The following is a 13,513-nucleotide window of genomic DNA, read 5'->3' on the forward strand; positions in this document are numbered from 1 at the left end:
CTGTTTTTGATCCCCGCCTCACACTTCACAGGAAAACAGCCAGTAATGCCAGTAATACGGGCACAGGTCCAAGTTGGGTGAGTTCATTATGGGGCATCAACTGCAATTTATTACAAACCAGCCGTAGCTGCACGGTTGTCGTTTGCAAGTGTGTGAGGTTGCAACATAACCCCGTTTGGCACAATCAAACCTGAAGATGTAACTCTGTGTTTTAATGCCAAATCTAAGTCTGCTCTCAGATTGCTTCCTCTTTGCTTGTGCCAGATTTTTTAGGCATGTTTGCAAGACACGTAGAGATGTGAGTGCTTACAGGTTAATTTCGATGTTGGCATGCACATCAAATCCTAGGAAACAGTAAATAGGCCTAAATTACAACAGGAAGATACTGTATACTCTGACAAGTTGATTAAGAAAATACTGTGTACTGACGCTATAATTCATCATGTTCGTGTTTAGATTGTTGGGCCTCCTTATCTGAGGTGGTGATTAGTATGGAGACCCTTGAATTACTCTGGCAAACTAGCCTTGTGTTTAGGAAGGCCATGGCTTCTGTCTGAAAGGTTTAAGGCACCGAAGTGACTTAAACTTGGCTTCAATTTTTTCATGGTGCAAAAAGGTTATCTATTTTTTGCAGTCACGTGACCTCTAACCAGATTTTGGAGGTGTGACACTGTATGGGGAAGGTCTCCGTGCATGACAACGTGGAACCCACTAGGCAAAAATGTGTACTCCCCAAACAGTTTGCGCAGTTGCATTTGCAATAAGGTTTTCACCAACTGACGCTGGTTACAAAGAGGGTGCTGCACCGAAAACCTCCTTGTTGTTGCTAGCAAATTGATGCAGCTTTGAAGCAGTACATCATCCATTTCCATTTTTTTTCTTCATGTTTTACTGCCAATCAGCTAATAGTTAGTGTTTGCAGAGAAGATGGTGCGTTCCATGCAAACTTCGGGCGATTGAGACAATCTGCTAATGACCAAAGCAGTTATAATGAGGTTTCTGGTGTAATCCACTTCACCTAGTGATGTTCAGAAGCCCTATATATTTTCCCCTTACCAATAGTGGTTGTATCACATCCAAGCAATGTGTGCATGATGTCATATGCTCCAAATTCCTGATAGTCTTAAGGGCTCCATCATTAGTTCCAGGTAATACTAAAGCTGTTTTTGTGAATTATAGTCATTATTAGAAGGGGCGATAATCCATCATATTGTCATTAGCTAATGACAATATGTGACCTGTCAATCACAAATTATCAGCCAATGAGCATGCAGTGTACTACTACTTTTACAGTCAGTCCATCACTTGCTTTTCAAGTCTTGTTTCAAAACACCAGCATGTGGACTGCTAAATCAATCAGCTTGAGCCTTCATAACAGGAATTCAGTGACGATTGCATGACATCACAATCAAGGCATCACACTTTTTTACACTTTTTTTCTTAGGTTGAAGTGATTTATGGAGCTGCCTTCCAGCTGCACAACATAGAGACTAAAACCATTCATGCGCACATAGTGGACAAATCCATGTGCCACAACCCATTGAAAACATTGCTGCGTTTCCTGCATGTGCTTCACTTCTTCAGGACATCAAATAAATTGATCAGTTGTGTGTAACTGCTTGCACCTTGTCTATATTTCTTGTTAGTTTTCCCTCCTCTTATTACCATGCACGAAAGGAGAAATAATTCTCATTTAAATTTCATCAGCTTATCTTCACGAGGTATTCACCAGCCTTATCTTTGTGAAGGTTGCATCAAAACCCCCCCCAAAATCTTTCAAATTCTTTTCCCTCGATTTATCCCCACTCGTTTGCACGAATGAAAAAGAACAAGCAGCTAATCTCCATTTATTTGATAAGAAATGTTACACTGGCTGAAAGCAAGTTTTTTTGCAGGATGTTCTTCTGTATGGTTGCAGGTTTTCAACAGTGATACATTTATTGCTAACCGTAAAGTGCATTTGAAAGATACTTGCTTAGAAATAGTAAAAATATTTATTGACGCTACAGGCAAAGTAGCAGGTGTCTGTTTTTTGGAGCGCATCCAAAGGATGTAATATATATTTTAATGTGACGTCGTTTTGGCACACTCTGTATTAATTCGCATATTTCTCATTAAGTGTGTTATTATGTGTTATTTGATGCAGATCTAGTTCGTGTTTTCACATGGTTTTGACTTCCATTCAGTCGTGCAGATATTTGCTGCTTTGATCTTTGATAATGCTGCAATGCAAGTAGTTTGGATGTACTGTTAAAGCTGGAAAGATGAAAATAAGAGTTGTTGACTGGCCGCTCTGTCCGCTCACAGGTCTTCGGGGGAAAAGTCGGCCAAGGCCCGTAGGAGTCACAATGGAGGTCTATAGAGGACGCCCAGGCTGACAGACAGTTCAGCGGGTCCTCGGCGCAGATAAGTCACCCCTATACAGACCAGACGAGGGTTCATTGCTATTGACCTGCGAGAACAGCGCGTCCACTGAGCCTCCCCACCTTGAATGGCCTTGTTGAAAAGGAGAGCCATAAATTGGCGGATGAGCAGTGAGAGGAATGGGAGGGGGGTCTACTCTGCCTCCCCTCTTCATCCCACCTCCCACTCTCTCTTGCTCTCTCACATGCTATCTCTTTCTTTCCTTTACCAAGTAGTGGTTTCCATCTCACCAAACCCCTTTCCCCCTGAATGTTTAAAAAGATGAAAGGATAAGGAAAAGAATGGAGACAAAAGAGCGCAGGCTTGTGTTACAACCCTGCCCCTGAGAGACTGCTCATGAAAGAGTTCGGGGATGGGAGAGATAGGGACCTGGAGAGGAGACACAGAAAGAGAAGGGGGGATCGTGAAAAGAGGGTTTTCAGGCCGCTAAAACGGGTCACTCTTGTATAGGGACTAAAGTGCAGTCTTCACTCTGAGTCGGAGACATTTAACACAGCACCATCAGATGGAAGGCGGCGTTGATGTACTTGTACTCACTGAGTGATTGCACAAGCGCACATGGCTTCACGCGCACGCGCTTTGTTTGTCTTATCCGCATCCAGCGTACAGTAGAAGCAGCGAATCTTCTGAGAATTTTCGGGATCGTCTTTGCCAATCAAACACAAACACTTGCGCGCACATACGTACACACTCGCTGGTGTCTCCTTTGCGGCATTCCTACCCCTTGGCATTTACTGTCAGCCACTCGAAATCCGTTCAACCCTCCCACCATTCTCTCTATCTCCTTCCCTGTCTGAACTTGCCCTGCGTGCACTTAGATATTTCCACCTCGGGGTGCATCAGTGAGAGTTTGAGTGGTTGAGAGAAACGGAGCAAGAGAAAGTCGTTAGCTCGCCGTGGATGGGAATCACCGTCAGAGAAAGGCGATGACTGAAAAGGCAGGGATGCGTTTTTCTCGGGCTTTCGCGTGCATGTTTAAGACATGCAAATGTAACTGTGACCGCTTCGCAGCCGAGGAGACCCAGAGGTTTATCTCAGGCATTCATTCACAGAACAAGTTTTGCTTCATACTACCGCTCTAACACGTCACATTAAAAGCTTTCCTTAATCCTTAAGTCATCAAAACCCTTTAAAGTTAAGCTGCACTATTTAGCAAGCAAATTCAATGCTGTACAGTGGTTTTCTATTTTCAGCAAACGACATTATCACGACTGAAACAGGTTTCCGGTCTTTTATTAAAGCCTTGTAAAAAACAAAAAACAAACAGATTTCTTTTATAGCACAGCGCTGCCTTGTACAGAGTCTCTCTCTTCAGAGGAGCGATTGAATTTGACTCCACACGTGATCCACCTTTTGGATCTTCAACTGGTTCTAATTTTGAAGTTTCCAGATGTCGCTCTTACTCCCATCGGCCCCTGTGATGAATCTTTCCCACAGGCAGCGCCATCAGGCATCGGCTTGTTGCCTCTGCGCTGGACATCCTCCTGCATTTGAAACTCGGATCCGAGCGAAATTGGAAGGTAGCTATTATAGCAATTATTGCAAATAGCTGAGCCGAGCTGTCAGGGCGAGGCTCTCAGTCTGTCTGTCCACAACAGAGCCACCAAGTCAGGCCTCAATTACACATCCTCAGCCTCCCCAAGGTACCTGGTGTCTGTCCTCCATCATTTCCTCTTCCATCTTCACTCACTTTGAACCTTATTTTAGTGTCTTCACCTGATTTCCTGACATTTTCAATCCTTTTCCGCGTTTCTTCCATCACTCGCCTCACACCCGCCGCATTCCACCTCCTGCTCACCCCTAAAAAAACCCTCTCTAATGAAAACTGCGCTGCCATTGCTACCACACACGTACACACTGAGGTATAGCTGCATGTGTTTCTAATTTCAGGCGTAATGCTCCGTTCTCCGCAATCTGACCCAATTAGCCAGAGCCTCCTGGAAATGCCCCAGTCGCCAGACACGGTGGCAAAGAGGTAAAGGTCAAAGGTGAGGTCATTCATGGGGGAGTTAGAATTGATGAATGCATCACTTCTGCCTGTCTGTCTGTCTTCGACATCCCTGTGTGCGCCACTTCAGCTGCTGTCCAGTTTCCCCACAAACATATTTAGCACAGGTGGAGGTTTGAGCGCAAAAAGCAAGCCAAGCCTGAAATTGAATTTCACAGCTTACTAAAGGTCAAAGAGGATGAGTGACAGGGTCTGGAGCCAGACCACACATAAACATGCAAACAGCGCACATATACACTGAAGCAAAGAATGCACGCACACACACACGCCCATACCGATACACTGCCGCTCTGACAAACAAACAGCACATGCGGCTACAAGTCTTTCCTGCATGAAACTGAAATTAGCGTATGGAATGTTCACCTTCGGGAAAACAGTTTGGGAGGGAGAGGGAATATGAGCATCAAAGCTCCGAAGCCCTCATTAGGAGAACGGGGTTTGGTAATTCAGTTTAATGCCTAATTAGAAACAGGTTCAAATGGGCGCAAAATGCAGACTGGCGCTGTGTTGCATTGCCTAGCAGTCGGCCTCGTTCCACGTCGCTCTCGGTTTGGATTTTTGTGCAATGTGCGACGTAGCTGGGTCGTTGTCAGTTTACAAAACGGCTTCACACAACGCGTGCACACACTCTGCACGTCTTGTTTACATCATCTGCATCGCTGTTACCTCTCCCCTTACAGCACCCCTCTCTCTCCCGCGGATCGCCTCTCAGTCACTCCTCCTCGCCTCCTTATCGGTGCCTCCTCAGTGTCCCGTTACAGGACCCAGTCCACCTACAGCGGCTACACTTTCATTCAGTCTGGATCCCCTAGATTAGACATGCAGCCTAAATAGTGAGCGATCTATTTACAGTTACGTCCTCCGTGTCGCCGACGCCGGCACAGTCCACATCTTCCTTGGTTTCCCCCCTTCTTTGCCCTCGCCGTTCCCCTCCATCCCCTCACCTCCTCTTCCATGTGCCCTTGTTTTTTTGCCAACGGGAGAAAAATGTTACACATTGTAAACTTTACTCACTGTACAACACCCGTAGGATTGGATTTCAGTGGCAGACTTTGTGTTTGAACTGGTCTGGCAATTAGTAGAGGATAGACTTACGGCTCACCTACTGCACAATGGAAACACCGGCCCAGTTGTACAAGCCCCTGTTCCCATTCTGCCCCTCTCCATCTGTCCTCCTGTGGGACTGTGTGTGAGTGGTGGGTGTGCATGGAAGGGTATGTTTGAAATTCTTGTGTGCGAGTGTAAATTTGTTGTTGCTGGCACCGGATAAAAAAAAATCAAACTCAGTAGATACCAAGACTTTAAGAATACAGTATACAATGCACTAACATGTGGCTTATAACTGTAATGTTGTTATGAGTAGAAACTAGTGTTTGTTAATGTATAATTTGTGTAATAATCAAAAATATGCCCTTATGAAGGAAAGATAACAAATACTCTACATGAAAAGTGGAAACCTGCGAGGCAGAAAAATGAAGCCAATGCAATTTGTCTAAAAAGCAATTGAGGTTGACTCCATTAGCGAGCCAGTTCTCACAGACGTCCACATTAAGATGTTCAGCTTTGAAGCATTAAAACAGTGTTTGCAACAGTGTGTTGCAAACACTGTTTGATCTCTGGTTATAGTTTCTCTCCTAAGGTATAGATTTATGGATGTGGCTGCTTTGATTAACATTGACTAACCTTACCTGCACTAATTCGGTTCCCTAAACCGAACCAGTCAAATGTCTCTCTTTGGCTTTTAGACATTTGTTAACAGAATTATACTACAAATGCTGTGCAGTGTAGCAGTGTAGCCTGTCTGAGAATCTTGCGCTGCAATTGTGGTGAATGAAATTCTAATATGTTATTAGTCTGTCACTAATTAGCAGATTGCACCTGTGCAGCTCATGCATGCTCAGTGTTGCCAACTTAGCGACTTTGTCGCTATATTTAGCGAGTTTTCAGACCCCCTAGCGACTTTTTTTCTAAAAAAAGTCGCTAAAAAAAGACGTGAAAGACATTACAAAAAACAATAATTGCTAAAAGAAATTTAATTTGTAGTTCTAAATAAATTCTGAATGCATTTAGGACGTTTTTTCCTCACTTTATGTCTCGTCCACGATGTTATTTCTCTCTCCAGCAGCGTAGGTTACAATTACATTAGCATGACCAATTATGCAAATTAGGTGATGACGTCATTTAGCGACTTCTAGCGACTTTTAGGACAACCAATAGCGATTTTCCTTACTGAGGAGTTAGCAACACTGTGCATGCTGCTTGCTAGCCAAAGTTTTTTAGTGTTAACTGATAACTTTGCACACCACCCTCTGTTCTGCTCTCTGGGTCGCTTCTCACTAAAACGCTAATGCTAAAATGCTAATGCTGAGGTTTCAAAATACATAGTCGGGAAACCGTGACGTCACGGTGGTTGCATCCATCGTTTTCGTGCAATTTGTGGAATAAAAACAAACGTTGTGTTTGTTTAGCTTTTGGATAAAGTGACATTGTAATATAAAGCACCTGTACAGTCTTGTTCTTATATTAATATTCTTCTCGTATATGCTTAAATTGACACTTAAAGTTCAACTCTAAAGAATATCTTGCTGACCTAAATATTTGCCGAATGTGTTTTTGTGTATCCTTAAGCTAAAATTAGAATGGACTCAGCAACAAGCGACATCTGCTCGGCAGTCCAGATTCCAGATCAGAATTTCAGTTTTTTTTGGTAGTTTTTTGTTTGTTTGTTTGTTTGTGATGAGCGATCCTTTTAGAGATACCACAGAAGTTAACTGAATGTGCATCAATTTATAAAATCACCTTTATATTAGTGCTATAGTTTTGAGTTTTTTTATTTTACTCTAGTTTTCGTCTGTCTGCCAAGCTGGCAAGGAAACGGCTGTGCGGGTTTCGTACGATACCGAAGAATGCTTCCTTATTAAAGTCTGCAAAGTCACGTTGTTATACAACATCATGTATGACAGTTGAGATGCTACACTCATAAATCACCCCCCCTTCCACCCCTCCCCATAAAGCCTGGGGCCTCCGGTCTTTACGACGCAGCGCTCTGGAATGACAAACCTGAAACTTCTCATCTTCTTTATCACTTTATTTCTAACTCCGTGTATTGATAAAGTGTCACGGTTCATGGAAAAAGCCTGACCCTTGTATGTGCAGTATGTAGCAGCTCCACCCTTGAGCCCCCATGCACTTTGAGGCCTCATCGACTGACACTGATATCTGTCAATGTATCCCTCAGGGGGAAGCTGCTGAGCAGGTTTCTTCCATTCAGTGAAGAGTCATAGCACCCTCCTGTGGAAGGGAGGATAATGATGCCCCCCCCCCAAAGTCCCCAAACTCCTTCCTTGCAGAATTTCCATAATCATTTTAAAGTTGTTTCTCGCATCTATCTTCCACCTTCCGTGTGATCGTTGTCACTGGTAATTCTCGCCTGTGCATTCCCCAAAAGTGTAACCAAAGTGATATAAAAGAGGCTTGTGGTAGATGCAGTCATGAAGGCTGAGAGAAAGGAGGGAGGGGAGGAGATGGGAGTGTGGGTGAGATGCAGTGGGGTGAGGTGGGGGAGGAGAGGGGCTCAGAGCATCAAGCTGTTGTATTAATCTGCAAATTTCCTCAGATGACGCAAAGACTGTGACTTCGCCTCCCATCCCCTCTTCGTCTTCATCATCTCCACGTCCCTGCTCTGCGTGTCTCTCCCGATGCCTCGCTCTTGTCGGAAGGGAGACAGCGACAGACAGCAGGTAAGCTCGTCCGTCTCCTTGTTGTCATCTTTTTATATTCTCCTCTCCAATCATTCACGCCTCGCGCACATGCGCTAAATTTGCATCATTTGTCACCTTTATCAGTTATCGCATCATTTGTGACTATTCGGTGTTTATTTCCAGACACATTAATGGTTTGTTTCATCTTTTTTTGTGCAAAGATTGTGAATGTTTTGGGGGGTTTTATTTCATTAAAGACATTGGCTTGGGCGATTTTTCAGTTTCTCAACATGTGGGCCCCGTAATGTTTTATCAGATGTGATTAAGAGGAAGAAAGATCAGAGAGGGATCAGAGAGATTCAAAGCTGGAATAAGAAGTTTCCAAAAAAGTCTGGTGGCCAAATGAGAAGCTGGATTTACTGTATGAAGGCGATATTTTTTAAATTGCGGCGACAGATCAAAAAAGGAAAAGACAGGAGACGGAAGGAGAGCGAGAGGAGAAGAAGGGGAGTTTATAAACTGCAGAGCTTTACCGGGGTGAAGAGAGCAGATGTGATAGACAGTCTGTGCTTAAGGAGTTCAAACAACAGATTAATGCACTCAGATTATCGTCCGTGAGAGAGGAGGGGAGGGGGTGCGTGTCTGTGTGTTGACATGTGTTCACACACGCACATGCAGACAACACCACACACACGAGAACTCAAGTCTTTTCTCCCATTTTCACTCTACCTATTCTCACATCTTAGCAAAATAACGCTGCCACATTTATTGTTTGTATCTTCTGAGACGTTGGGATTTTCTTCTTGTTATTGTATAAGTAACGCTGTCCAACAGATAACCTGAGACATAAAGTGTTAGTTGTTGATGTCAGCTTGTCACATCCTTGACTTCCTTTGAATTAACCTCAGGACACTTCTGAAATATTATCCAGAGCCTGCTCCTGACATGCCTAATTTCATTCTACTGGTGATCTTCAACTTGTGTGAACTGACAGGAAATGCAAGTGAGATATCTTTGTGCACTAGAAGGCGTTGGATCAGACAGCATTTATCAAATCCAAATTTGGTGCTGAATTTGATTCTCTAGTATCAAAAGTTTCCTGTCAAAAAGTCAAGAGGCAGCATCGACACCCATGTGCGCTCACGTGTTTGTGTGTGTGTGTGTGTACAGACCTGATGTGGTCGACACTGACCTTCACTGACTGTAACCCCGCTGCTTTTGCTATCTGGTAAACTCATACACCAGGCATGTGTTTAAAGGCAGTTGTGCATATGTTGAAGGAGTTTGGCAGCGCGCTGCTTTGAAGTGCACGGACACTCGTGCTGTGCATCTGTCATCGCTGATATCTAGAATACGGGCGTCTGTAGGGAGAGAAGGCCGTTACGGCGTTTTTGCGGTGCAGCATGTGCGCGTTATCTCTTGTCTTTGAGTGTAACTGTTATTGTGCAGCTTTACAAATATGTGTTAGCAGCAGAAGCAGGCAATCTTATCCCACCACGGTTAATGTTTGAAAGCAGCAATCAAATGTGAATTACAGCTCAGGTAAAATTAGATCTTTGCAATACAAATGACCACCTGATGTTTTGTTAAACGACTTTCAAGGTTTTTTAAGGCTCAAAATTGGCCTTCGGCAGATGGCCGAATCTGGTTCTGCCTCGAGTTTCTTACTATTAAAAGGGCAGCCTTCCTCGACAGCATCGCCAAGTGTTGTTCAAGGCAGTGTGTCTCATCTTTGAACCTTTCAACATAAAAGACTACAGTTGTTATAAACTGCTGCTATAACAAATTAAATTGTAGTCAATTGAAACAGTCTCAAAGTTTATATAGTTAAGACATTACTTAGATTTTTCTGTGCATTTTCCAATTTTTTCCGTCTGTTTAATGAACAAAAATGTATTTTATGCTCAAATAAATGTAAAAGAAAAATGCTGAGTGTATTTTTAATACAGTTCTGGTGATTCTGTGTCGTGGAACGCCGTCATGGTCACAAACTCAAAGGAGAAAGAAGATTTGAAAAAGTCTTTGAACCGTTGAGCTAAAATGCCTGTTTAGGAAAGTTGAAAAGTAATCAGCAGTTTCCATTTGTCCTGATGACTAATTAGACCCAGAGGTGAAATGATGAGTTAATTATTTATAAGCTTAAAACAAATTTGAACCTTTATAGTCATTTTTAAGTGAGAGACAGATTGTAAGATGATGTCATCTTCTCAAATGTGTGACTTTGCTGCTTTTTCTTCCATTTATGTAGCAGGAAGACTTCGTGTTATTTGGTTGATTTTCTGTCATGTAACTGACCAGACGATCATTGATTAATGCAAAAAAAACCCAAAACATTCGCCAGCCACAACAGTACAACTCATTCATTTTTGTGATATTGCTAACAGGATAACGCACCCAGGTCTTTTCATTTATTAGATATGCGATGGCAGTTGTGTGTTGTGTAGTTTATCGTGTTTGCTGCAGTGGCCATCCTCATCTCCCTCTGCTGAACAAGGGTGGTGGAGGGGCGGGATGGGGATTATATCTCGATCCGTTTGCAAGGCTCACACCAAACAATCAACCATTGGACATAATCCTCTGACACACCCGGAGTTACACACATACACACACATGCACGCACAGATGGTTCCTTAAAATAAAATGCAGCGTATATTTGTAACATCCACACATGGAAAATCTTTACATGGATGCACAATTTGATATTGTGTTTGTCAATTTGAATGCGATTGATTGAAAGAACAAAATAATTATTGATGGGAATTGAGTCTGTGTAGAAAGCACCGGTGAATCAGGTGATTTAGTGGGAGACGCATACCTTTGATCGGTTTACATGCCGTCACACAACGATCCCATCTGGATGCAGAAGTTCTCTCCATGAAAGAGTTGAGCCTCTCCTACAGTTTATTTATCAAAGTCGGATAGAAGCGAAGGTGACATTCTCACATTTACTCGCTTAAAAACCAAGAGAAGTTCACTTCACAACAATAGTTTGCGTGACTGCAACAACTTTATCAGGTCAAATGGCCAAATCGATTATTCACGGTCCTTTGTTGCTCACTTCAGATTTTAAAATGTACATTTTTGTCGCGTATATCTACTGGCAGCCACGTTTGCATGTTGATTTTTAGAAGAAATCAAAAAGCTTGTACGCGGTGAACGTTAAGCTCGGGGAGTTAGAGCTGCATCTGTTTGATCTCTTGCATCAACGTCTGTGATCGAATGCTCGGATTATTTATGTGGAAGACTCTGGGTGGAAGTGAGGATGGGGGTTGACGAGCCTGCGACAGAAACTGAGGTGGTTCTCTCGAGCTGTACGCGCACCTTTTTATCTACAGCTGCTCGGGCTCATTTACAGTAATCGGAGCTCGCTCTTTGGGGAGATGAACTCACTCTGGCGTGGCGACCCGTCGCCCTGGAAGCCGTGACGATTAAGAAGATGTGTCGTAAGTGCATGACCGCATGTGAAGACCGATTGTGATGGTTGTCACGCGCCGCGCAGGTCATCATCACACATCAGATGGATGACCGCAGCGTTTACGCTGAGGGACCTCATGTTTATCCAGTCGCCATTACTCTGAAAGTCACTGTGGGAGGTTTTCTGTCTGGTGTCTGTATTTGGCAAAGAGGGCATGTAAACAGCAATGCTATCACTACTGTACCAGCAGGGTTTAGTGCTTCTTTTACTTTTTTATTTCTGCTCTGGCTTCACTCGCTTTGAAGTTCCTCTTCCTTTACCGCTGTGTTTCAGCACTTATCACTAACATGTGTTTCCAGAGCTCTTGCAAAGATTTAAAGTTGTTCTCTCTTCAAAGGAATATGCGCCTACCTGGCAGACTGGTAATACCTGTGTCATGTTTCTCTGAAATCCTGGCTTTACTGTAAGCTGGCTGACCAAACTGCACTCACTGACTTGAATTCTTGCATTTTATTCGTGCTGTAGCAGAAATTCCATGTGGTGCACGCCCTTTGCTCTGTATTCTGTTTAGGGCTTTTCAGGGAAGACTTTAGAAAGTTAAGGAGTCAAATTCAATCTTCCCACACTGTAAATGGTCTCGGTTTCCCTCTGTTGAAAAGCAGCAGGTCAGCCCAACAAGAGTTGCTTCCTAGAGGCCAGATACATTTTGTCTTGAGGCAGCGCTGACATTTCCTGGAGCAGGAAATCTCTCTGTTGGGGAAGGAAGACAAATTTGCAGCACCGCATCAGGTCCTTGAGGATGTCTTTGCAGCTTACACTCATCACTGCTGCTCTCATCTCAGGACACATGCTGTTGATTCGTTTTTTCAAGGTCTCTTATCAGGAAAGGAGAGGATGAAAGATAATGTTATTCTCATAGTATTAGTCTGTTTCACATTCAGCAGGATTTTGGTTTTTCTTGTTATCGGTTTAAAAATTAAACTTTACTCCTTCATTTTCTTCGCAGTAGCCCCTTTTCTAGCCTGGTCGCATCTCAGTTTGAAACTTTTACTTTTTGGGCTCAATTTTTTCCGCCTACTGTGGTCATTTAAATCCACACAAGGAGCGGACAGTCGTCGTAAACACCGATGAAAAGGGGAGAGACGTCTTTCTCTCATTCTCATTCGCATACGCAAGCAAATTGCATGTGGTCAGCTGACATTACCAAACAATGTTCATGCTAAGAATGGCACAAGGATTGAAAAGAGGATTTGTGAAGACTATTAAGAGGAACCCCCTCCCCCTCCTCTCCTCGGTACTCCCTTCACCGAGGATTATATCTCTGCAATTGAAACTTGGCTGGGCGTTCTCCGGCCCTGATACGCACCAATTTGGGATAACTCTGGAAATCCAAATTGGTGCTTGGACTGGACACAGTCACAGACTAGAAAGGGGCAGAGATATGGCCAGAGGGAGCAGGAGGTGAGAGCGTGGAAGTGAACACAGAAAGCAGTAGGTATCTTTTTACACATCCTCCCTTGTGTATTGTTCTTTTGGTTAATGTATACGACTGTGTGCCATCTGCTCAAATTGATGGATTATAATCATGTTTGATTGCAGCTATCTCATTGAGTCGGACTCTCATTGAGTCAGACTGTTTGTAAATGTGACGCTCATACTTGTGACAGGGATTTGGCACGACCGCGCTGCTCTCCAGATGTGTTTATGCACAATTAATGTTGAGAGATGGTAGCGGCGGGGTCTCTGAAATTTTCTTGGTAGACTGGAAACGCGTCGTGTTATTGGACAGCAAACACATTCTTCCTCCATGACCCATTGTTTTGATGGAAATAACTCTGCTTTATCTATATGTATATGTATATGTATGTATATATATATATATATATATATATATATATATATATATATATGTGTGTGTGTGTATATATATATATGTGTGTGTGTGTATATATATATATGTGTGTG

At 43.2% G+C, this 13,513-nt stretch overlaps 1 protein-coding gene across 2 annotated transcripts in view; it reads left to right on the plus strand.

Moving 5' to 3' along the window:
• The first annotated feature begins 8,008 nt into the window (after window positions 1–8,008).
• The window catches only part of slc1a9 (solute carrier family 1 member 9), a 26,919-nt gene continuing 21,414 nt past the window's right edge, over window positions 8,009–13,513 (plus strand). Inside the window, exon 1 of one of the 2 annotated variants that reach the window (XM_085155770.1) lies at window positions 8,009–8,172. The gene's annotated coding sequence lies outside the window, so the exon portion shown is untranslated. The other variant, XM_085155771.1, reaches the window with a different exon arrangement.

Source organism: Neolamprologus multifasciatus, chromosome 4 (genome assembly GCF_963576455.1).
Source record: "Neolamprologus multifasciatus chromosome 4, fNeoMul1.2, whole genome shotgun sequence".
In the NCBI taxonomy this organism is placed as follows: Eukaryota; Metazoa; Chordata; class Actinopteri; order Cichliformes; family Cichlidae; genus Neolamprologus; species Neolamprologus multifasciatus.